This window comes from Chiloscyllium punctatum, chromosome 8 (genome assembly GCF_047496795.1).
Source record: "Chiloscyllium punctatum isolate Juve2018m chromosome 8, sChiPun1.3, whole genome shotgun sequence".
Taxonomy (NCBI): Eukaryota; Metazoa; Chordata; class Chondrichthyes; order Orectolobiformes; family Hemiscylliidae; genus Chiloscyllium; species Chiloscyllium punctatum.
Genome location: NC_092746.1, coordinates 24,360,786 through 24,384,652, shown reverse-complemented (window position 1 = coordinate 24,384,652; position 23,867 = coordinate 24,360,786). Strand labels below are relative to the sequence as shown.

Genomic DNA, 23,867 nt, shown 5'->3' with positions numbered 1-23,867 from the left:
CGCTGCAGACAGCGACCTTGAGCCCAGAAAAAGTGAGCGATGGCCCCAGTGCGGAGCTCCGCCAGGGGGAGTCGCCGAGAGCCTCCACATGACCGTAGACGCCAAGCAGCAGCAGTTTGGGAGCAGCCAGCACTGAACAAAGCCGATTTTACCCGCATTCTCCAAACGTGCTCCCAACCGGGAATGCAATGTGAGCAAATTTCCTCTTGCATAAAACGCTGCATTCTTTTATGTCGTCGTTTGTACCATGTTTTTTTTAACTGTGATATGTTTACCGATTTTGACAATACCTTTTTGGTGAGTACTGTAGCGGGCTGTGTTAGCCACGAGTAGTTGAATATTTGTATTTTTCATCTTTTTTTTACAACCAAAAGCAAGACCGCATTTTGCACGCTAACAGACCCTCACAGCACACCCATGCTTTTAATTCTCGTGTACTCCTAGTTTATTTCAGTTACGACCGTCTTAGTTTAATTACAAGCCGATGTCAAAATTCGCTTCGCCTACGAGCCTCGTAACCAGGGAAAATTAAACTATAACTTAACAGCGTTCGAACATACTGCATTCCAAAGTCAAAATATCATTTGGCTTTCAGTTTTATGATTTAGCTGAAACCTTTTATATAGATCTCACCTTTTCGTCGTCCCCCCCCCCACCCCGGCTCATCAAGGTGGGGGATGGATGAACCTTTAGTCTCTGACTGTACTCCGAAGTTAGATTTGTCAGTTCCAAAGATTTTTGAGGTCTGTCCAAACATCTCAATGCCAATTTTTGCTGTACAAATTTCCCGCATTTAGTGGCCTCTAGGAGTTCAAATTAATGCTGAAACAAGTTTTTTTTTGTTGTTTTTGAGCTTTCGCTCACTAGGAAGGGTGGTTAAGTTACTAATGCTCTGTGGTTATGTTACTAATGCTCTGGACATATGAGGTCAAATCCTATAATTGCACCAGAATTTAATCTCAGTTAATTAAATAGATATGGAACAAAAAGCTCGTATTCGTAATATTGAAACTATAACGACTGACAGTTGATATTAAAACTCCAGCCAGTTCAGTAATGCCACTTAATGAAGGAAATTTGCCACCTTATTAACATTCTGGAGGTTACTATTTAGCAAAGATTGAACTGGACCAGGTCAACACTGCTCAGGACAATGCAGACTGCTTGATTGGCATCCTATTCACCTTCTTCAACATTTACTTCCTCCCTCAACATGCACAGTAATATGTGCCATCCAGAAATGCGCTGCAAATACAGCACTTTACAAATTGTGAACCCAAACACAACGACAAAGGCAGAAGGTGGGTAGGATCACCACCACCTACAAGTCACACACCATTCAGATGTGAAACTAGATTACTGTTCCTTCGGTTGTTCCAAGTCATGAAACTCACTGCTGACTACTAACTACACCACATGGATTGCAACAGTTTAAAAAAATCAGCTCATCAATGTCTTCTCAAGTGCAATAAGGATATGTTGTAAATGCTGGCCAATCAGTAATACCCACAGACCTTGAAAAAAGATAGAAAAATGCTTTCACAACTTGGCCTAGATGCTTTTATTTCCAGTTCAGTTAGGTTATAACAAACCTCCTTGGCAAACCAAGAGATAAGGATACTATTATCACACAACAAGGCCCTCCATCCTGAAGTGTTTATGACTGTAGACCCATGGTGACATAGTTGACTTAGTTATCTTTTAAACTTGAAAAAACATTCATACCATGCAATACCAATCTCCAATAAGAGACAATCTCAACACTGCTTCTTGACTTACAATGGCATTACATGCACTGAATTCCCCCAATATCAATATCCTGGGACCAGAAGGTCAACTAGATTCACTGTATAAATGCAGCAGTTAGAAGACCAAGTCAGAAGCTAGGAATCCTGCCATGACGAACTCACCTCCTGACTCCCTTGTCCACCATCTACAGGCACAAGTCAGGAATACTCCTCACTTGTCTGAATCTGGATAAATGCAGTTCCATCAACACTCAAGAAATTTGACACTATCTAACGCTAAGCAGCCCACTTGATTGGCACCACACTGACAAGTATCCACTCCCTCCACCATTGAAGCTCAGTATGAATAGTGTGTAACATCTACAAGATGCACTGTAGAAATTCTCCAAATTTCCTTAGACAGCATCTTTCAAACCCATGATCACCACCACCTGGAAGGACAAAGGTAACAGATACATTGGAACAACACCTGCAAGTTTCCTTCCAAGCTACTACTCATCCGAACTCAGAAGTATATCACTATTCCTTCACTGTCATTGGTTCAAAGTTATGGAAATACCCCCCCGAAGGATGTTGTGGGTCTCTGTACAGTGCATGGACTGTAGCAGTTCAAGAAGGCAGCTGGCCACCACCTTCTCAAGGGCAGTTAGGCCAGCCAGCAATGTACACATCCCACAAGTGAATAGTTTTTAAAAAAAGAGGCCAAGAAAAGCATTTGGTTAAGAAGGAGATACCTGGCTTCCACTGTGCTCTCAAGGGCATTTGAAAGGGTCAATAAGTGTTGACATCTCCAGAAATGCCCACATTCTGTGAGTGAGCAAAGAAATGGAATTTAGACTGTCCAAATTTATTCCATATCACATCCTTGGGGCTAGTATTTGTTTCAGTTGATAGGTAAGCAAAGTGTTGAATTCAATTGTCCACCCATTTTTCTTCACAGAACCATGTTAATTCTGTGAATGATACAACAGTGACAAAATACTGCCAGCTAAATTACCATGGTTAAGAGAGAAGGCTGCAGCAGCATTTAAAACACAAGTGATTAAATTTCTTTTCTTTCTTGCAGGGTGGCAATGACTGATACAGAGACAAGTTTGTGGGGAGATCAGTGGTTTGTGCAGTGGTCCACGTGGAATTCTGTTGCATTTAGGATTATAGACTTGTCAATGTCTCAGTAAGTATCTTTCCAGATGAAATAAGAGCAGGAAGATAATGTTTCCTGTAGTCTGAGGGTAGAGTCTCTAAATGCACAGTCCAGTCCAAACTTTACTATTACACACCTCAGGAAGAAGATTAATTTCCTGAGGTTGGCCAAGTGTTACGATCCAAACTAATAGTACTAGTGGACAAGTCAGACACAATATCTGACTTTATTGAATTTTTAAAAAAATATTTTCATTAAGGTGGTGGTCACTCACTGAAACCATTACACAAGGCTGAAGAGTTTCTTTAGCAATGTAACAGAAGAAAAGGCAAAACAAAAAAATTAAACCAAGATATCTATATATAAATCACAGTTTGAAAGAATTTATATACACAGCGAAACAAAGTCACATCTCATCTCACACAGTCTGTTACAGAGACTCAAATGGACAGAAATTACACCTTTAGGTTCAACTTAACTGGTTCTCTCCAGTCCTTTCCTGTGAACCCTGAAGTCATTTTACAAGAATGTTCATAAAACTGAGGGCTTAGACTTTCTCAGCTTTTAATAACTTGTAGATGTCAAACACACCTGGTTTGAAAGTTTCGCAAACCAAACTTTTACAGTGAGTTAACTGTATTTTTCCTGAACTGCCTGATATTCTTTTTGAGCAGAGAAACAGTATTTTGCCATGGTGCGGGAAGTGGATGAGATGCGCTGGAGGGCATCATCAACTACGTGGGAGGGGAAATTGCGGTTTTTAAAGAAGGAGGCTATCTGTTGTGTTCTGTGGTGGAACTGGTCCTCCTGGGAGCAGAGGCGGAGCAATTGGGAATAAGGGATAGCATTTTTGCAGGAGGCAGGGTGGGAGGAGGTGTAATCCAGGTGACTGTGGGAGTCAGTGGGTTTGTAGAAAATATCAGTGTTGAATCGGTCACCGTTGATGGAGACGGAGATGTCCAGGAAGGGGAGGGAGGTGTCAGAGATGGTCCAGGTGATTTTAAGGTCAGAGTGGAAGCACGAGGTGGCACCGATGCAGTCATCAATGTAATGGAGAAAAAGATGGAGAGTGGTGCTGGTGTAACTACGGAAGATGGACTGTTCTACGTAGCTGACAAAGAAACAACCTTAAATTCACCTGAACCATCTCTGACACCTCCCTCCCCTTCCTGGGCCTCTCCATCTCCATCAATGGTGACCAACTCAACACTGACATCTTCTATAAACCCAGCGACTACCACAGCTAACTGGATTACACCTCCTCCCACCCTGCCTCCTGCAAAAATGCTATCCCTTATTCCCAATTCATCTGCCTCCACCGTATCTGCTCCCAGGAGGACCAGTTCCACCACAGAACACACCAGATGGCCTCCTCCTTTAAAGACCGTAATTTTCCCTCCCACGTGGTCGATCATGCCCTCCAGTGCATCTCATCCACTTCCCGCAACTCCTTCCCTGAACCCCACCACTCCAACAACAACAAGGACAGAATCACCTTCCACCTCATCAACCTCCCGATATATTGCATTATCCTCCACCATTTCTGCCACCTCCAAATGGACCCCACCACCAGAGATATATTTCCCTCCCCATCCCTATCCGCATTCTGCAAAGACCGTTCCCTCCATGACTACCCGGTCAGGTCCATGCCTTCCAACAACCCCCCCTCCCCTCTTGGCACCTTCGCCTGCCACTGCAGGAATTGCAAAACCTGCGCCCACACCTCCCCCCTCACCTCCATCCAAGGCCCCAAAGGAGCCTTCCACATCCATCAATGTATCACCTGCACTTCCACACATGTTATTTACTGTATCCGTTGCTCCCGATGCAGTCACCTCTACATTGGGGAGACAGGATGCCTATTCACAGAGGACTTCAGAGAACATCCCCGGGACACTTGCACCAACTAAACCCACCGCCCCGTGGCCGAACATTTCGAATTCCCCTCCCACTCTGTCAAGGACATGCAGGTCCTGGGCCACCTCCATTACCACTCCCTAACCATCCGATGCCTGAAGGAAGAACTCCTTATCTTCCACCTTGGGACCATCCAATCCCATGGCAGCAATGTTGGTTTCACCAGTTTCCTCATTTCCCCTTCAACACCTTATCCCAGTTCCAACCTTCCAGCTCAGCACCGCCCTCGTGACCTGTCCCACCAGTCCATTGTCCTTCCCATCTATCCACTCCACCCTCCCCTCCGACCTATCACCTTTACCCCCACCTCCACCCAAGTATTGCACTCTCAGCTACCTTCCGCTAGCCCCACCCCCCTCCCATTTATCTCTCCACCCCCCAAGGCTGCTAGCCTCATTCCTGATGAAGGGCTTTTTGCCCGAAACATCGATTTTTCTGCTCCTCGGATGCTGCCTGTCCTGCTGTGCTTTTCCAGCACCACACTCTCTACTCTAATCTCCAATATCTGCAGTCCTCACTTTCGCCTACTAGTAAAAAGGAAATTCTGGGTTTGGTCATGTCAAATGAGGCAGACTTGATAAGGGAGCTTAAGGTGAAGGAGCTCCTAGAGGATAGTGGACATAATATTTTAGTATTCACCCTGCAGTTTGAGAGGGAGAAGCTGGAAACAGATGTAACAATATTGCCATTGAGTAAAAGTAACTACAAAGACATAAGGGAGGAGTTGGCCAGAGTTGATTGGAATGCGAGCCTAATGGAATACAGTGGTGTAGTAATGGCAAGAGTTTCTGAGGGCAATTCGGGAGGCATAACGGAAATTAATGTCTAGGAAGAAGAAAAGTACTAAGTGTAGGATGAGGCAACCATTGATGACAAGGAAAGTCAGGGACAGCATAAAAGCAAAAGAGAAAGCATACACTGTGATGAAGATTAAGAGGAAGCGAGAGAGGATGGTGAAGCAATAGAGATGTACAGCATGGAAACAGACCCTCGGTCCCAACCCGTCCATGCTGACCAGATATCCCAACCCAATCTAGTCCCACCTGCCAGCACCCGGCCCATATCCCTCCAAACCCTTCCTATTCATATACCCATCCAGATGCCTTTTAAAAGTTGCAATTGTACTAGCCTCAACCACTTCCTCTAGCAGCTCATTGCATACACATACCACCCTCGGCATAAAAACGTTGCCGCTTAGGTCTCTTCTGGACTCCCTCACCCCAGGGAAAAGACTTTGCCTATTTACCCTATCCATGCCCCCCATGACTTTATAAACCTCTATAAGGTCACCCCTCAGCCTCCGATGCTCCAGGGAAAACAGCCCCAGCCTATTCAACCTCTCCCTATATCTCAAATCCTCCAACCCTGGCAACATCCTTGTAAATCTTTTCTCACCCCTTTCAAGTTTCCACAATCTCTTTCTGATAGGAAGGAGACCAGAATTGCACGCAATATTTCAACAGTGGCCTAACCAATGTCCTATTTAACAATCAGCAGAGAATAAAGACTTCAGAAATCTGAAGCCCAAAGAGACTTGTGAGTCCAAGTTCAGGATTCTCTTAAGCTTAACATGCAGGTTCAGATAGCAGTTAGGAAGGCAAATACAATGTTAGCATTCATTTCAAGAAGGCTACAGTACAATAGCAGAGATGTAGTACTGAGCCTGCTCCAGCATCTGCAGATCTCACTCTCTCCTGAGCCTGTAAAGCTCTGGTCAGACCACATTTGGAAAATTATGAGCAGTTTTGGGCCCTGTTTCCAAGGAAAGATATGCTGGTATTGGAATGAGTCCAGAGGAGGCTTACAATGGTCCTGAGGATGGAGAGTTTGATGTATGAGGAGCAGTTATTTACTCTCTGTCTGTACTTGGAGTTTAGGATGTTGAGGGTACAGAATACTGTGTGGCCTGGATAGAGTGGACGTATACAGAAGAAGTTTCCACTAGTAGGACAGACTAGGGTCTGAGCGCACAGCCTTTAGAACTGAGATAAGGAAGAATTTCTTCAGCCAGATGGTGGTGAATGTGTGGAACTCAGTGCCACAGAGGGCTATGGTGGCCAAGTCATTGACTATAACGTTGATTTCGCTGCTCGTTGGATGCTACCTGAACTGCTGTGCTCTTCCAGCACCACTAATCCAGAAAGTCATTGACTGTGTTTAAGACAGAGGTAGATAAGTTCTTGATTAGTAAGGGGATCACGGGTTATGAGGAGAAGGCAGGAGAATGGGGTTGAGAAACATATCAGCCATAATTGAATGGCAGAATAGATTTGATAGGCCAATTTACCTAATAATGACCCCATATCTTATGGCCTTATGGTATTTCCGTTGTATCGAGATGAAGGGACATAGCAGACTGGAGTAGATTGTCTTGATATGGGAGGAGTCAAAATGACATTATTTACCTCGAAAGTGGGAGTCTTTGCAAATCAGGAGAGCAGGGTGAACTAGGAAGTTGTTTCAGCACTTAAGCTAATGACATTCACAATGACTAACAGAAACATGAAGCTTGCAGGATGTAATGGTAATTGGGAACTTTTGCAGCAGGCTAGGTGCTGTCATTATCCAAAGTTATGGTCAGGTCACCCATGACCTCCAGAATTGTTACTGAAATATTAGACATTTTCTTATTAGTATGGATTAAAAATTTAAAAGAAATGGATTCTGCAATTTGCAAACTGCGGAGCTGGAACAGAGTATTCATGCAGCCAGGCCTTGGACAATCAACTTCCTGTCAAACCAGAATCTCCTTGGCCAGGTACTAGTGGCCTCCTTGCTTCAGAATTAACCATTGTTTTGACCTTCAGTGAGGCTGCATTATTAGAAGAATGCTACACAGACTTGGTGGCACCCAACTCAGTCCAAGTGACAAGGCATAACGTGACAAGGATAACATTTAAGAGTTGTAGAATCATAGACATGTACAACATGGAAACAGACCTTTTGGCTAACTCCTCCATGCTGACCAGATATCCTAAATTAATCTAGTCCCAGCGACCAGCATTTGGCCCATATCCCTCTGAACCTTTCCTATTCATACACCCATCCAAATATCTTTTAAAAGTTGTATTTGTACCAGCCTCCACCACTTCCTGTGGCAGCTCACTCCATACATGCACCACCCTCTGTGTGAAAACATTGCCACTTAGGTCTCTTTTAAATGTTTCTTGTCTCATCCTAAACCTATGCCCTCTAGATTTAGACTCCATTACTCTGGGAAAAAGACTTTGGCTATTCACCCTATCCATGCGCCTCATGATTTTATAAACTTCTATAATGTCACTCCTCAGCCTCCGATGCTCCAGGGAAAGTAGCCCCAGCCACTTCAGCCTCCCCCTATAGCTCTAAACGCCCAACCCTGGCAACATTCTTGTAAATCTTTTTTGAACCCTTTCAAGTTTCACAATATTATTCCTATAGCAGGGAGACCCTAAAGTGACCTAACCAATATCTTCTACAGACCTCCCAACTCCGATATTCAATGCACTGATCAATAAAGGCAAGCATACCAAATACCTTCTTCATGATTGTATCTGCCTGCGACTCCACTTTCAATGAACTATGAACCTGCACTCCAAGGTCTCTTTGTTCAGTAATACTTCCCAGGACCTTACCATTAGTCCAGCCCTGATTTGCTTTTCCAAATTACATTTATCTGAATTAAGCTCCATCTGCCACTCCTCAGCCTATTGGCCCATCTGATCAAGATCACGTTTTACTCTGAGGTAACCTTCTTTGTTGTCACCTACATAGCAATTTTGGTGTCATTTGCAAACTTACTCACTATATCTCCTACGTTCAGATCCAAATCATTTATATAAATGGCAAAAAGCAGTGGACCCAACACTGATCCTTGTGGCACATCACTGGTCACAGGCCTCCAGTCTGAAAAGCAACCCTCCAACACCACCCTCTGTCTCCTACCTTTGAGCCAGTCCTGTATCCAAATGGCTTCTGCTCCCTGTATTTCATGTGATCTAAACTTGTTAACCATTGTTTCATGACGAATCTTGTCAAACGCCTTACTGAAATCCACATAGATCACATCCACGTAGATCACATCCACTACTCTGCCTTCATCAAACCTCTTTGTTACTTCGTCAGGAGCACAAGTTAGTAAGACTTGATTTTCCCTTGCACAAAGCCATGTTAACTATCCCTATTCAGTCCTTGCCTTTCCAAATACACATACATCCTGTCCCTCAGGATTCCTTCCAACAACTTGCCTACCACTGATGTCAGACTCACTGGTCTACAGTTCCCTGGCTTTTCCTTACCACATTTCTTAAACAGTGGCACCACATTAGCCAACCCCTAGTCTTCCAGCAGCTCAGCTGGGCCTATCGATGATACAAATATCTCAGCAAGAGGCCCAGCAATCACTTCCCTAGCTTCCCACATTGTTGAAGGATGTACTTAACCAGGATGCGGGGATTTATTCACCTTTATGCATTTTAAGATGTCCAGCACCATCTCTGTTAACTGAACATTTTTCAAGATGTCCCCCTCTATTTCCCCACGTTCTAGATGTTCGATGTCCTTCTCCACAGTGAATACTGGTGCAAAGTACTTGTTTAGTATCTCTCCCATCTCCTGTGATGCTACACATAGGCAGCCTTGCTGTTCTTTGAGGTGCCCTATTCTCTCCCTAGTTACCAGCAAAACTGGAATCAGTAAGAATCGCTGGGGACGCTCACTGGTTGGAGTCATATTTAGCAAAAAGGAAGATGTTTATAATTGTTGGATCCTATCAGCTCCAGGATATTTCTGGAGGAGTTCCTCAGGGTGGTGTCCTAGCTCAACCATCTTTGGCTGTTTCATCAATGACCTCCCTCCACCAAAAGGTCAGAGTGAGGATGTTCACTGACACTACCATAAGGAAATCCTGCAATGATGTTCCGGGACAGGGGTGATTGATGACCAACAACCATGAACATCTTCCTTTGGGTTAGGCAAGTGTCCGATCTGGCCAGCAGCCAAGCTTAAGTTGCTGTGTGGTAAGTAACATTTGCAGCATGGCAGGCAATGAGCATTTCCAATGAGAGGGACTCTGATTACTTCCCCTTAACAATCCCTTGCATTAATGTTGTTGAATTCCCCAATATGAACATCCTATGGGGCAGCATTGAGTGGAAACAAAGGCATACAAATACAACAAGAGCAGGTCAGAGGTTAGGAATACTGCAGTGAATAACTCACTTCCTAATTCCTGTAGCTTGTCCACCATCTCCAAGGCACAAGTCAGGAGTGTGATGGAACACCCCCACTTGCCTGAATGGGTGCAGCCCCAACTACACTCAAGAAGCTTGACACCATCCAGGACAAAGCAGCTGCTTGATTGGCCCCACATTGACCAGCTTTACTTTTCACTCCTTACACCACCAGTGCACAGTGGCAGCAGTGTGTGCCATCTACACGATTCACTGCAGAAATACATTAAACCTCCTTTAATGGCACCTAACTAACCCATAACTGCTTCCATCTAGAAGGACAAGGGTAGCAGATGCTTGGGAACGCCATCCCTTGCGGATTCCCCTCCGGGCCACTCGCCGTCCTGACTTGGTGGTATAATGCTGTTCCTTCACTGTCACTGGGTCAGAATTCTGGAATTCCCTCCCTGAGAACATTCTGGGTCAACCCACAGCACATGGACTGCAGCAGGTCAGGAAGGCAGCTGACCCCTACCTTAGAACATAGAACATTGAACAATACAGCACAGAACAGGCCCTTCGGCCCATGATGTTGTGCCGAACATTTGTCCTAGCTTAAGCACCTATCCAATTGCCGCTTAAAGGTCACCAATGATTCTGACTCTGCCACTCCCACAGGCAGCGCATTCCATGCCCCCACCACTCTCTGGGTAAAGAACCTACCCCTGACATCCCCCCATACCTTCCACCCTTCACCTTAAATTTATGTCCCCTTGTAACACTCTGTACTCGGGGAAAAAGTCTATGACTGTCTACTCTATCCTCCTAATCATCTTATAAACCTCTATCAAGTCACCCCTCATCCTTCGCCGTTCCAATGAGAAAAGGCCTAGCACTCTCAACCTATCCTCGTACGACCTATTCTCCATTCCAGGCAATATCCTGGTAAATCTCCTCTGCACCCTCTCCAAGGCTTCCACATCTTTCCTAAAGTGAGGCGACCAGAACTGCACACAGTACTCCAAATGTGGCCTTACCAAGGTTCTGCACAGCTGCAACATCGCCTCACAACTCTTGAATTCAATCCCTCTGCTAATGAACGCTAATACACCATAGGCCTCCTTACAAGCTCTATTCACCTGAGTGGCAACTTTCAAAGAGCTATGAACATAGACCCCAAGATCCCTCTGCTCCTCCACCTTACTAAGAACCCTACCGTTAACCATGTATTCCACATTCTTATTTGTCCTTCCAAAATGGACAACCTCACACTTGACAGGGTTGAACTCCATCTGCCACTCCTCAGCCCAGCTCTGCATCATATCTAAGTTCCTTTGTAGCTGACAACAGCCCTCCTCACTATCCACAACTCCACCAATCTTTGTATCGTCTGCAAATTTACAGACCCACCCTTCGACTCCCTCTTCCAAGTCATTAATAAAAATTACAAACAGCAGAGGACCCAGAACTGATCCCTGCGGAGCTCCACTTGTAACTGGGCTCCAGGCTGAATATTTACCATCTACCACCACTCTCTGACTTTGACCGGTTAGCCAGTTCTCTATCCAACTGGCCAAATTTCCCACTATCCCATACCTCCTGACTTTCCGCATAAGCCTACCATGGGGAACCTTATCAAATGCCTTACTAAAATCCATGTACACTACATCCACTGCTCTACCCTCATCCACATGCTTGGTCACCTCCTCAAAGAATTCAATAAGACTTGTAAGGCAAGACCTACCCCTCACAAATCCGTGCTGGCTGTCCCTAATCAAGCAGTGTCTTTCCAGATACTCATAAATCCTATCCCTCAGTACCCTTTCCATTACCTTGCCTAACACCGAAGTAAGACTAACTGGCCTGTAATTTCCAGGGTTATCCCTATTCCCTTTTTTTTGAACAGGGGCACAACATTTGCCACTCTCCAGTCCCCTCGTACCACCCCCGTTGATAGTGAAGACGAAAGGATCATTGCCAACAGCTCTGCAATTTCCTCTCTTGCTTCCCAAATAATCCTAGGATATATCCCGTCAGGCCCGGGGGACTTGTCTTTCCTCAAGTTTTTCAAAATGTCCAACACATCTTCCTTCCTAACAAGTGTCTCCTCTAGTTTACCAGTCCATTTCATACTCTCCTCTTCAACAATACAGTCCCTCTCATTTGTAAATACTGAAGAGAAGTACTTGTTCAAGACCTCTCCTATCTCTTCCGACTCAATACACAGTCTCCCACTACTGTCCTTGATCGGACCTACCCTCATTCTCGTCATTCTCATGGGGCAACTAGGGAGGGGCAATAAATGTTGCCATTGGATGAGCTGTTAAATGTGAGGAACCATCTTCCCCACTGGGCTGGCCATAGTAGTTCCGAGGCACTGATCCTAAGGAAGCAAGATGACCTGGCACGTGTAGGGATATTTGTAATTGGACCTGATCTGACATATTCGGACAAGAGAGATGTGAACCTGTGCTTTCTGGTTCAGTGGATACTGCCCCTGGCAGCGGTATTGGATTCAAATGCCTTAAGCAGGTTATTCAGTTTTTTTTTCTATTTGCTGATGAGATGTGGGCATTGCTGGCTTGGCGAAGATCCTGGGACTGAGATGACTGACCTCCGACAACCACAAGCATCTGTGACTCTAACCAGTGGAGAGTGTGCCCCCTGATTGCAGTTTTTCTCGGGCTCCTTGATGTCACCCTCAGTAAGTTTAGCCATGATGTCAAGGGCTGTCCATCAGCTCACCTCCGCAATTCAACTCTTCTGTCTGTTTTTGAACCAAGTCTGTAGTGAGTTCCTTATTTCATTGCTGTTTGTGGCAACTTGCTATTTGCAAATTGACTGCAGCAGCTGCATTACAAATGTATTTAATTGGCTGCGAATTGCTTTGGGATACCAAGGCTCTGTATGTTTCCATTCGGGTATCTTTGTGTTGATAATGGAATAGTGTAGGTTAGATGGGTTTCAAAGGTTGGCGCAACATTGAGGGCTGAAGGGCCTGTCCTGCGCTGTATTGTTCTAAGTTCTGTGTACCCCTTTGCCCTTAATATATTTGTCAAATCTCTTTGGATTCTCCTTAACCCTCTTGGCCAAAGCTATCTCATGTCCCCTTTTTTGCCCTCCTGATTTGCCTCTTACATATACTTCTGGATTTATACTCTTCGTGAGAATCGCTGCTGTATCTACCTCCTTTGTCTGAACCAAAACCTCAATTTTTCTAGTCATCTGGCATTCCCCACACCTACCGGGCTTGCCCTTACCCTAACAAGAACATTTTGTCTCTGGACTCTTGTTATCTCATTTTTGAAGGCTTCCCACTTCCCAATCCTCCCTTTACCAGCGAACATCCGCCCCCAATCAAATTTTGAAAGTTCTTGTCTAATACCATCAAAATTGGCCTTCCTCCAATTTAGAACTTTAACTTTTAAATCTGGTCTGTCCTTTTCTATCACTATTTTGAACCTAATAGAATTATGGTCACTGGCCCCAAAGTGGTCCCCCACTGACACCTCAGTCACCAGCCCTCCCTTATTTCCCAAGAGTAGGTCAAGATTTGCACCTTCTCTCATAGGTACATCGGAAAGTTTTCTTGAGCACATTAACAAATTCCTGTCAATTCAAGCCTTTAACACTGTAGCAGTCCAAATCTATGTTTGGAAAGTTAAAAGTCCCTACCATTATCCCTCTTTTATTCTTACAGATAACTGAGGTTACCTGATAAATTTGCTCCTTAATTTCCCGCAAGTCACTTCTATCCCAGAAGAGATTCCAATGATCCAAAAAATGTGAAGCCTTCTCCCATACACCAGCTCCTCAGCCATGCATACATCTGCTCTATCCTCCTATTCCTACTCTCACTAGCTCGTGGCACCAGGAGTAATCCAGATATTACTACCCCCAAGGACCTACTTTTTACCTTGATGCTTAATTTCCTGTGTTGTCTCCTCACAACCTCGTTCTTTTCTTGTCCTGTGTCATTAGTTCCAATGTGTACAACAACATCCTGCTGGACCCTCTCCCCTTTGAGAATATTCTGAACCCTCTCTGAGATATCCTTGATCCTCGCACAAGGGAGGCAACACAGCATTCTGATGTCTCATTGTTGGCTGCAGAAACATCTGTCTGTGCCTCTGGTTAGAGTCTCCTATCACAATTGATCGCTTGGAACCTGTCATACCCTTTGTTACAGTAGAGCCAGTCTCAGCACCAGAAACTTGACTGTTGGTGTTACACTCACCTGAGAGTCCATCACCCCTTCTACTTTCCAAAACAGCAGACGTCTTTGAGGTGGGGATAGCCACAGGAGACTCCCGCACTATCTGCTTATCTATCCTACCTTTCATGGAGGTAACCCATCTACCTGACTATATCTGCAGTTTTTCTCTTTTCCTGATATTCATTATACCCCTGGTTCTTGTAACTTCCTCATTGCCTCTAACCGCCGATCCAACCAACCCATGCGATCCGATAGGATTCGCAACCAAGCACACTTCCTGCAGAAATAATCATCAGTAACATGGAAAATCTCCCACATCCGACAGGAAGAGCACATCATTCCACTGAAGGCCATCTTTGCACCTTAACAATCTACAGACCTAGAATAATAGCACCATCTTACTGCTCTAAAAACAATTTTCCAGGCTAACTTAGTACCTATGTTTTATATTTTTAAAGTTTAATCAAGAGACGGACCTCTCTACTCACTATTGTAGGTTTACAAAAAAAAGTTATGTTACACTTTAAATTTCGCCACTTAGTTGTTCCAGTGCTGCGAGCTCCCACACACACTGTTCTCCAAGGTCAACTGTGAATTTCACTATTTGTTTATTTTTCTTAGACTGAACTCTGATTTCCAGAGATACTTGTTACTAAACAGCAGAGGCAGTCAACTGTGCAGGTTCTCTGGTGCATCAGAGGTTTAGTTTTCTGGTTTTCACCTCCCATGTGGTATATGCTGTGTCTCTCTCCCTTTTTTTTAAAGTGCTGTTGCTTTGATTTTTCTTTTCTGAAGTTCCAAAACAATGCAATAGCTTATAAAATAGTGATAACTGTCCAAAGATTAAAGGAAATCAGCTCCAACACTGACAAATCTCAAAAAAAGGAGCAGCTCTAACAGTCATAATGTTTGCCCATCCTCCCTCTTGGATTTAGTTCACCATTCAAAACCAGGTTCTGCAACCTCCAAATATGGAAAGTAGTGATCTAATTGGATCTTGCTGTCCCTACCCAATGCTAGTATTGGATTCAGGCTACATTGTCTGCGAGAAAGGCTTGAAAACAGGGAAGAAAGAGAAAATCTGGAACCCCAGCTCTCACTGCTTTCTGCACCTTCTTCACCAGCATCTCCAGAGAGCACCTGCGACTGGCAGCGACTTGTACCTTGTGGTGAGCATCATCAGACCGACCTGACCCAAAAAAAACACCTCAGTGAGACAACCCAAAGACCAGAACCATCCCGACATGAGCAGGGAAGCCCAAATCGATGACTCCAGATCCTGAAACATCAGCTGACCCTCAAAGACCAAGGAATAGTCTGTCCCAGCATTACTGAAGGGTATTACCAGTCTTTTCAGACAAACAGTTCAGGTACAGTGACGGGGACATGAGGATAGGGTGTAGCACATCCTTGGAAGGGCATGTCAGAAATACATAACTAGTGTAGGTTTGAGATTATTTAGAGATTTAAAACTGTTTAATGAAGAATCCTGTGAAGGGACTTAAATTAGAATTAAGTTAGTGTATAATAGTAGTGTCTGTTTTTCCTTGATAATGTGTTCAATAAAATTGTGTTGGACCTTCCACTGACTCGTGTTCCCTTTGTGTATCTCACTGTGTAACGTGCCTGAGTTGGAAAGGGTTACTGCAAACTGGCCATTGTTGTCAGGGTACATTTGCACACCCTTTTGATTTGTCACATTTGTTTGTTTTATTTCAGCCTTAATTCAGCTGTAAGAATACAATGAATTACCACTGTTAACTGAGAATGCTAACATCTCAAAGCTTTGCTTCCTTGTTGTGGGGAGGGTGTACATTTTTATAAATTCATCCACATGATGTGGGTGTCACTGGCTGGGCCAGTATTTATTAGCTGCCAATGAGAAAGTGATGGTCAGCTACTGCCTCGTATCGATACAGTCATGTGACGTTGGCAGACTGACATGCCATTTAGGAAGGAGTTTGAGAATGTTATCTCTTCTGCACTGAAGGAACAATGATATATTTCCAAGATAGGATGGTGAGTGGCTTAGAGGGAACTTACCAATGGTGGTGTTCACATATATATCTGCTGTGTTATGGACTAGGCCAGACCACTCAAAACATTCTTAAGCAGGCAACCCAGATCATAACTTTGCAATTTGTTTCACAAGTATACAGTGAAAGTTAGCTGGAGTAAGTTAGCTAGTTTGACTATCAGGTTTTAAAACAGACAGAAATTGATTCATAAAATTACACAATGAAGCATAAAGAACCCCTACAGAACTCAGTCTATCCAAACTAGACTTAATTGTGCTGTTCCGAATATACACCAAAGTCCCAATTACCCTCGGAACACAGTAAAAATGAAATAAATACTTACAGGTTGAAATTAGAAGGGCAGAAGGACAGAGTCTAGCAGACTGTTTCCACACAGCCCACTGCTGCATTCCTTAACTAGTTCTGGACTGAACTGCTCAGCTTTCAGAACTGCCCACTCCCCTTTCATTATCAGGTCACTTCTAAAACATGACCACTTTGGCCTGAAGTCTCATCTGTTTTCATATAAACAAAAGGCCTCTCAAAATCCTTTTTCACCTCTGCACCAAACTAGATGTTTTGGAGCCTGGAGGTATTTATGATCCCTCTGAAAAAAATCAAGGACACAGTATCCTTGAGAAAAGGAATGGCTTTTAGAAATAGGGCCAGCTTTGTGACAGTTGCCCTTGTCCTTCTCAATGCAAGTGCTTGTGAGTTTGGAAGGGTTAGGATCTGTTGTCTGAGAAGCATTGGTGAGTTTCTGAAGTGCATCTTGTAGATTGTATACACTGCCACTGCTGACCGTCAGTGGTGGAGGGAGTGGATGTTTGTGAATGTGGTGCCAATCAAGGGGCTGCTTTGCTATGGATGGTGTCAAGCTCCTTGAGTGTTGTTAAAGACACACTCATATGGGCAAGTGGAGAGTGTGCACCATATTCCTGTGCCTTGTGGGTGGTGGGCAGGCTTTGAGCCAGAGGGGAGTTAGAGGATTGTGAGAGGTCTTGGAAGATTCCTAGCCTCTGACCTTGTAACCCCTGTGTGAAGATGAGAACTCCTCTATTTCCTCATGTTTTCTCCTTATTTCTTATTTGTCTGTCCTCCATTTTCATCCCTGGCTGATCTTCAAATAGTTAGCCCAAGAATGAAAGGCTAGATGGCCTTGTTTTGTGTAAATATCTATATGGAGTCTCAACTATTGTTCTGCAAATTGAATTGGTATTTACATAGATTTCTAGATGACCCAAAGCATTTTAAGGCAATTTAAGCACTTTTTAAAGTGTGGTCACTGTTGTATCATTGGAAATACACCTGCAAAACTTTGCACACAATGAAATCCAGCAAATAGCAATCAGATAATAACCAGGTGATATCATTTTCTTTATATTGGTCGAACAATTAAATTTTGGCCAGGGTACTTAGGAGCCTCTCTTTGCATTCCTATACAGAAAGCTCTGGTGATGTCTAATGATCCATCCTTAAACCAATCATACTTCCTCTCTGTCAAATCAATGGAAAATATAATGTTAGTTCTTCCATTAAAACTGATGATAGCCAACTCCATCTCACCACCACCTGTTTTCATCCCTCTCTGTTAGTTCTAAATTATTGGTTTGCTGACCTGACATCCAGTGCAGAATGCTCAGAAATCTCCTTTAATTAAATGTTGGAAAAACTGAAGCCATTATGTTTGCTTTCCGACACAACTCCATTCCCCAGCTGTTGAGTCCGTCCTGCCATCTGAAGGTAGAACTGAACTATTTGCTATCTTGGACATCATATTTGTTCCTGAGTTTTCAATCATGTTTCTGCATCATCACTAAGACAACTATTTCCATCTCTGTAACATGATTTATCTTCAGCCTTTCTGTTGCTGCTGAAGCACTCATCAAAACCGCTGTTATCTCCAGACTTGACTGTTCAAATGCACCCATGGCTAGCCTCCCACGTTCTTCCAGCTGCTAAACTTGAGGCCATTCAAAGCTCTGCTGCACATGTCCCGATTTATAATAAATGCTGTCATACATACTCTTACAAATCTCCAGGATTTTGAAGTTGTCATTCTTCTTTTCTAATCTCTCAATGATTTGACCACTCCATTTCTCTGTAATGTTCTCCAACTTCACAACCCTTTGAGACGTGTGTCTCTAATTCTATCTCTTCAACATCCCTAATATTAATCTCTATTCCAATGGTGGTTGGGCCTTGCTGCCTAGGCCCTAAGCTCTAGAATTCCTTTCTGACAGATCTCTGTGTATATTTTGTGTACTGCACTGAGAAAAGAATCTTAGTGTGGACTCAATGCAAAGAAATATTGTTGAACTAACTGACATAAAACTGATTCATAACTGACAACTTCAGAAAGAGGGCAGCAGATGTGCAGCCTCCCTTTTAAAAAACGTATACATTAAAAATGGTGCATGCACATAACTTGCCAAAATGTGATATGCATATTCCAACATCAGGAATACCTGAAATTTAACAAGGTTGTGTGCATGCAGGACTTTACAGTAATCACAACCAAAACACACACATTCAATATTAGTAATATAATTTACACATAAAATATATTTTCCTAAGCGCACAAACATGCTTCACAAAAAAATTATCATTTGAGAAGAAACAATGAAAAGAATAACTTAATCTTTCTTAATTCCTACATGTTTTTAATTAGTGTATTTGACTTTTCTTTCTCCCTATCTGCATGTGAGTATTTGCATTCTTTACTATTTTCATGAACTGCTGATTCATAATACTCAATATTGTACTAATTAGCCATCAAAATCAATACCCATCTCTGGAGCCATGCTGTTATTCTGATTCTAGGAATTTGGTCGTTAGTTAATAAAGTGAACTTCCTACCAGAGAGGTATTTGTGGAACTTTGTAACACAGACATGATCATGAATGTGTCTATGTTAACTAGTGAGTAATTTTGATCAAACTTCATTAAAGTACGTGAAGCATATGCTTCAGGTTTGCCACACAACCTTCCACTTATTTGAGATAAAACTGCACCTCCCGGTGCTCCAGTTTCTTCCCACAGTCCAAAGATGTGCAGATTAGGTAAATTAGCCGTGCTAAATTGCCCATAGCATTAGATGCATTAGTCAGAGGGAAATGGGTCTGGGTGGGTTACTCTTTGGAGGGTTGGTGTGGACTTGTTGGGCTGAAGGGCCTGTTTCCACACTGTAGGGAATCTAATCTAATCTAACTCCTTCGGTGAGGCACCACACATTAAAACCTTTTTTTTGAGATAATTGTGTGTCTGAACAGCATCACTAGTCTGTAACCTTTTTCAGAAATTTAAATGCTTTCCAGCACACTACAGGTCACTGTCAATCTTTGAGCAATTGTGCACAACGTGAATGTATCTGCTAAGTCAAGGGTGATTTTAGAGTAATAATATGTTGCCAGCCCTATGAATATTTATGATGTTCTTGATCTTTAGTCTTTTTACTTTTAAATTGTCTCAACCTTCTGCATTGAATGGATACCTTTTTAATCTATTTGATGACCCACATATCTTACACATGACACCATGATGCAAAAATTACATTTTTAGCTTTTCTTGCTTTAGAATTGAATAGTATCCAGGACCAAGTTCAACCTTACAAAGTTTGCTTTCTCTGTCTTAATAAGTTCATTGAATTTTTGAGCAAGTAACAAATAGGATTAAGGAGGGCAGTGCCGTGGGTTTGACTCCATTGCTTTTGACAAAATCCTAAACAGCTGACTGGTCCAAAAGTTTAAAGCCAATGGGTTACAAGCCAAGAGGAATATCATAGTGTTATCGAGATATACAGCATGGAAACAGATCCTCCAACTCATCCATGCCAACCAGATGTTCAACGTTAATCTAGTCCTATTGCTAGCATTTGGCCTATACCCCTCTCAATCCTTACTAACATGTAACTATCCAGATGTATTTGAAATGTTGTAAAGAATCATCGAAAACTGGATCCAAAATTATCTCAGTAAAAGAACACAAAGGATAATGACTTTTGCAAATGGAAAGCTGTTTCTCATGATGCTCCACAGGGCTCCGTGTTGTATTCCTGCTGCTTCTGATTTAGGCTTGAGGTGAAAGGCACGATTGGGAAATTTGCAGGGGACACAAAAAAAATTGCCATTTTATTGATAGTGAAGAGGATGGCTATCAACTGCAGGGTGACGTCAGTGGTTTGGGTGAGTTGGCAGACAAGTGGCAAATGAAATTTAGGCTGGAGAAGTGTGAGGTTTTGCATTTGAAGAGGGTAAATAAAGCAAAAGAATATTGAAAAATATGGGACACATAGAGGAAGTGAGCAACCTTGGAGTGTATATTCAGTGGTCCCTGAATATGGCAGGGCGGGTAGATAAGGTGGGAAAGAATGCATAGAGGTTACTTTCCATCACCGGACAAGATATTGACTGCAATAGCAGGATAATGCTGGGACTTTGTAAGAGACAGGTTAGCACAGAGGCTGGCGTTCTGTGTATAGTTCTGGTCACCACATTACAGGAAAGACATAATTTCTCTGGACAGAGTACAGAGGAAATTTATGTGAATGATGCTGGGGCTTGAAAATTGCAGCCATGTGGAAAGATTGGATCGATTATTGTTGTTATCCTTAGAAAACTGAGGGAGGCTGAGGGGTGACCGAATTTACATGTACAAAATAAGGCTTGGAGAGAGTTGACAGGGAGACCAGTTTCCCCTGGTGAAAAGATCAGTAGCCAAGCGGCACAGATTTAAGAAGAATTAGAGGGGGACATGAGGAAAAACTGAGGATGGCAGGTGCTTGGAATTCACTGCCCAGTTTGCTGGCTGAGGTGAAAACACTCATCTAATTTTTTAAAAATCTGGATCTGCCTCTGCAGCATAATTTTAAGCAAATGGACATTTTACAGCAAGTAGCAAGTAGGAGTAAGGAGTCCCACCATAAACTCGACCGGATACATGACTACGATCTTCTGAAATTTGACTGAGACCTGAAACATTACGCATGCTGTTTGTGTATGACTGCATTTTCCACCAATAGAATACTTTGGTTAAAAATGTGGATAATGAGATGTGGCTACCAAGGGCAGTGTTAATGTTTAAATTTCTGACATTAAGGCTGTGATAGCCTCAAAATGTGGTGAGCCTTCCCTACCAGCTCAGGAAAATAATTCTTTTTAATATTTGCAACGAGGACATTCTGCTATTGCCTTGACCCTGGTCTCACTACTGGCCCTGTCCACATCAGTTTATTGTCTTTCATCAGAAGATAATCCTGAATTTTATTGTTCTTTTGAATGCCTATGAAAGTATCTCTAAGGTTGATTTCTAAGTTTGCACCACATCCACAATGATGAAGAAGTTTATTTAATTTAAGATAGGGTGGCATGGTGGCTCAGTGGTTAGCACTGCAGCCTCACAGCACCAGGGTCCCAGGTTCAATTCCAGCCTTGGGTGACTGTCTGTGTGGAGTTTGCACATTCTCCATGTGTATACGTGGGTTTCCTCTGGGTGCTCTGGTTTCCTCCCACAGTCCAAAGATGTGTAGGTTAGGTAAATTGGCCATGCTAAATTGCCCAGAGTGTTAGGTGCATTAGTCAGGGGGAAATGAGTCTGGTTGGGTTGCTCTTCAGAGGTCGGTGTGGACTGGTTGGGCTGAAGGGCCTGTTTCCACACTGTAGGGAATCTAATCTAAAATGTAATCTACAACAATCTCACTTAACAATTATTTACTTTGATAGAATGCAATTCTCAGTGAATTTACATTCTTAGACGTGCCCGAACAGGAGTTCAGAATCTCATAACTTTAGCATATAGGTGGTCCCCAATTTATGAAAGTCCAATTTACAAACAAAATCCAATATTAATCATCTTTAAGATCTGACACGCAAATGTTTGCTCTTACTTCTGAATGGCTATTTTATATTCTACTGTATTGTGTTCTGACTTGCACACCAAATGGACTTACAATTATACTCAAGACAGAGCTCATTTGTATCCTGGGGACTGCCTGTATTCCATTGTAATGGATTACACGTGCAACATTGATTAGAATTATTTCAAAAGTATGCTTTTCCAACACAGTGAGGAAAGCATTTACTTTATCTCTAACTTTAGTTGCACTCATTCAAATGTAAAACCTTCTTTTGTAATTACATGAGTCTCTTTGTTAGGGTTGAATTCCCCCTTTGTCCCTAAATATATTCTTTCCTGCCACTTCTCTTATTCAGTTACGTACCAAGAACTCACTGAGCTGTTTATCGACACACAGCACCGTCTATGAAACCATTTAGATTTCCCTCAATGAACTTGAAGAGTTGCAAAAAAATGCACTGCAATGTTCTTCCATTATTAATTTCTCAAATTAAATATAAAATAAAATATATCCCAACCTTACTACCAGATTTCTGCTGTGTACTGACTATGAAAAAGCTACCACATGCCCAACTGTAAGCAGCCATAATTAAACTAACCTCAATTACGCTTCCCCCCCCCCCCCACTTCCCCCAGTGGAGACATGATGCTCCCTCATATGCTCCAGTCCCAAAGCCCCTTCACCCGCTCAAGAATCCACCCTCCTTCACATGCTCCTGGAAAACTACTTCCTGCCAATGTATCTCCTAGACACTTGGCATCCTATCCATTTGGTTCTTAGCCCCCCCCCCCCCCCCAGAAAACTTTTCCCACCTGGTATCCCATCTTCCTGGCAACCTACCCACTTAGCCACATGGCATCCTACCCACCTCATACCCTACAGCCTGCCCACTTGACATCCTACCCAGCCGGCACCCTAATCCCTATTCAGTTGACAATCTATTTAATTGAGACCCTGGTCCCCATGCACCTATGTACCTGGCACCCTTACCCCATCCCCGAACCTCATACTTCCTTTAAGTACTTACCATCTAACAGCAAAGTGTCGGTGTGGCTGTCTGTGATTCTGGACTTTACATTTCTGGACACAGCAGCTGACTGCTTTGAAAATGCGGTGTGGTTTAGCTTCCCTTGACAATTTTTTACCAGGAGGGAATTTTTAGAATGGAAGTACTGAAGGTGACTTGATTGGAATCTTCTGTCAGAAATATGGAGCTCTATCCATTCATAACAGAAGAAGGGCAGAGTGGCAACCAGCATGAGATTACTGCTCCTTGAAAATCTGGCCTATTATGGTTTGAGTGCAGTCAACACTCTGGCTGTTGTACACAGATTGAGCCAAGTGCTGTTTCTAATCATTGGAACATAAAACCCATGTACCTCGCACATAAACTTGTTTTTATTTATTTCTTCTTTTGTGTCATAAACTTCTACTCTTTTTTTAAAGGAATTCTGAAGCCTCATGTAACTGTTTTGGTGAATAACTGTTACAGTAATTGAATTTTTTAAAAAATCATATGAGCTATCAAGCTACACCTAATTCTAGGATCTGAGTTGTCCTGTAATATGATAAACCAGGACTATAATAAACTCATACACCACATTATTCATTATCCTGGCAGGCAGAATGTCTTTTTCGCTTGGCAGCAACATCCTTTGAGTAGAAATACCACTCATGTTACTACCACACTGTATATGTATGAAAAGCCCAGCAGATTTGAATACTTGGATCGCAGGATATCCCAATGATTTATCCAGTTTTCATATGTACTGTGAATGTGTTGTAGCATTGCAAGGCTGAAAGGCCAACCCTGACATATA

At 43.0% G+C, this 23,867-nt stretch overlaps 1 long non-coding RNA gene across 2 annotated transcripts; it reads left to right on the top strand.

Annotated features, from left to right (window-relative positions):
• Nucleotides 1-7: 7 nt before the first annotated feature.
• Nucleotides 8-15,758, top strand: LOC140480415 (uncharacterized). 2 transcript variants are annotated; one of them, XR_011961287.1, is made up of 3 exons: nt 8-190; nt 2,815-2,922; nt 15,300-15,758. It is a non-coding gene; the product is annotated as an uncharacterized lncRNA (long non-coding RNA). The 2 variants fall into 2 exon arrangements; XR_011961286.1 differs by having other exon boundaries at nt 8-297.
• The last annotated feature ends 8,109 nt before the right edge of the window (nt 15,759-23,867 follow it).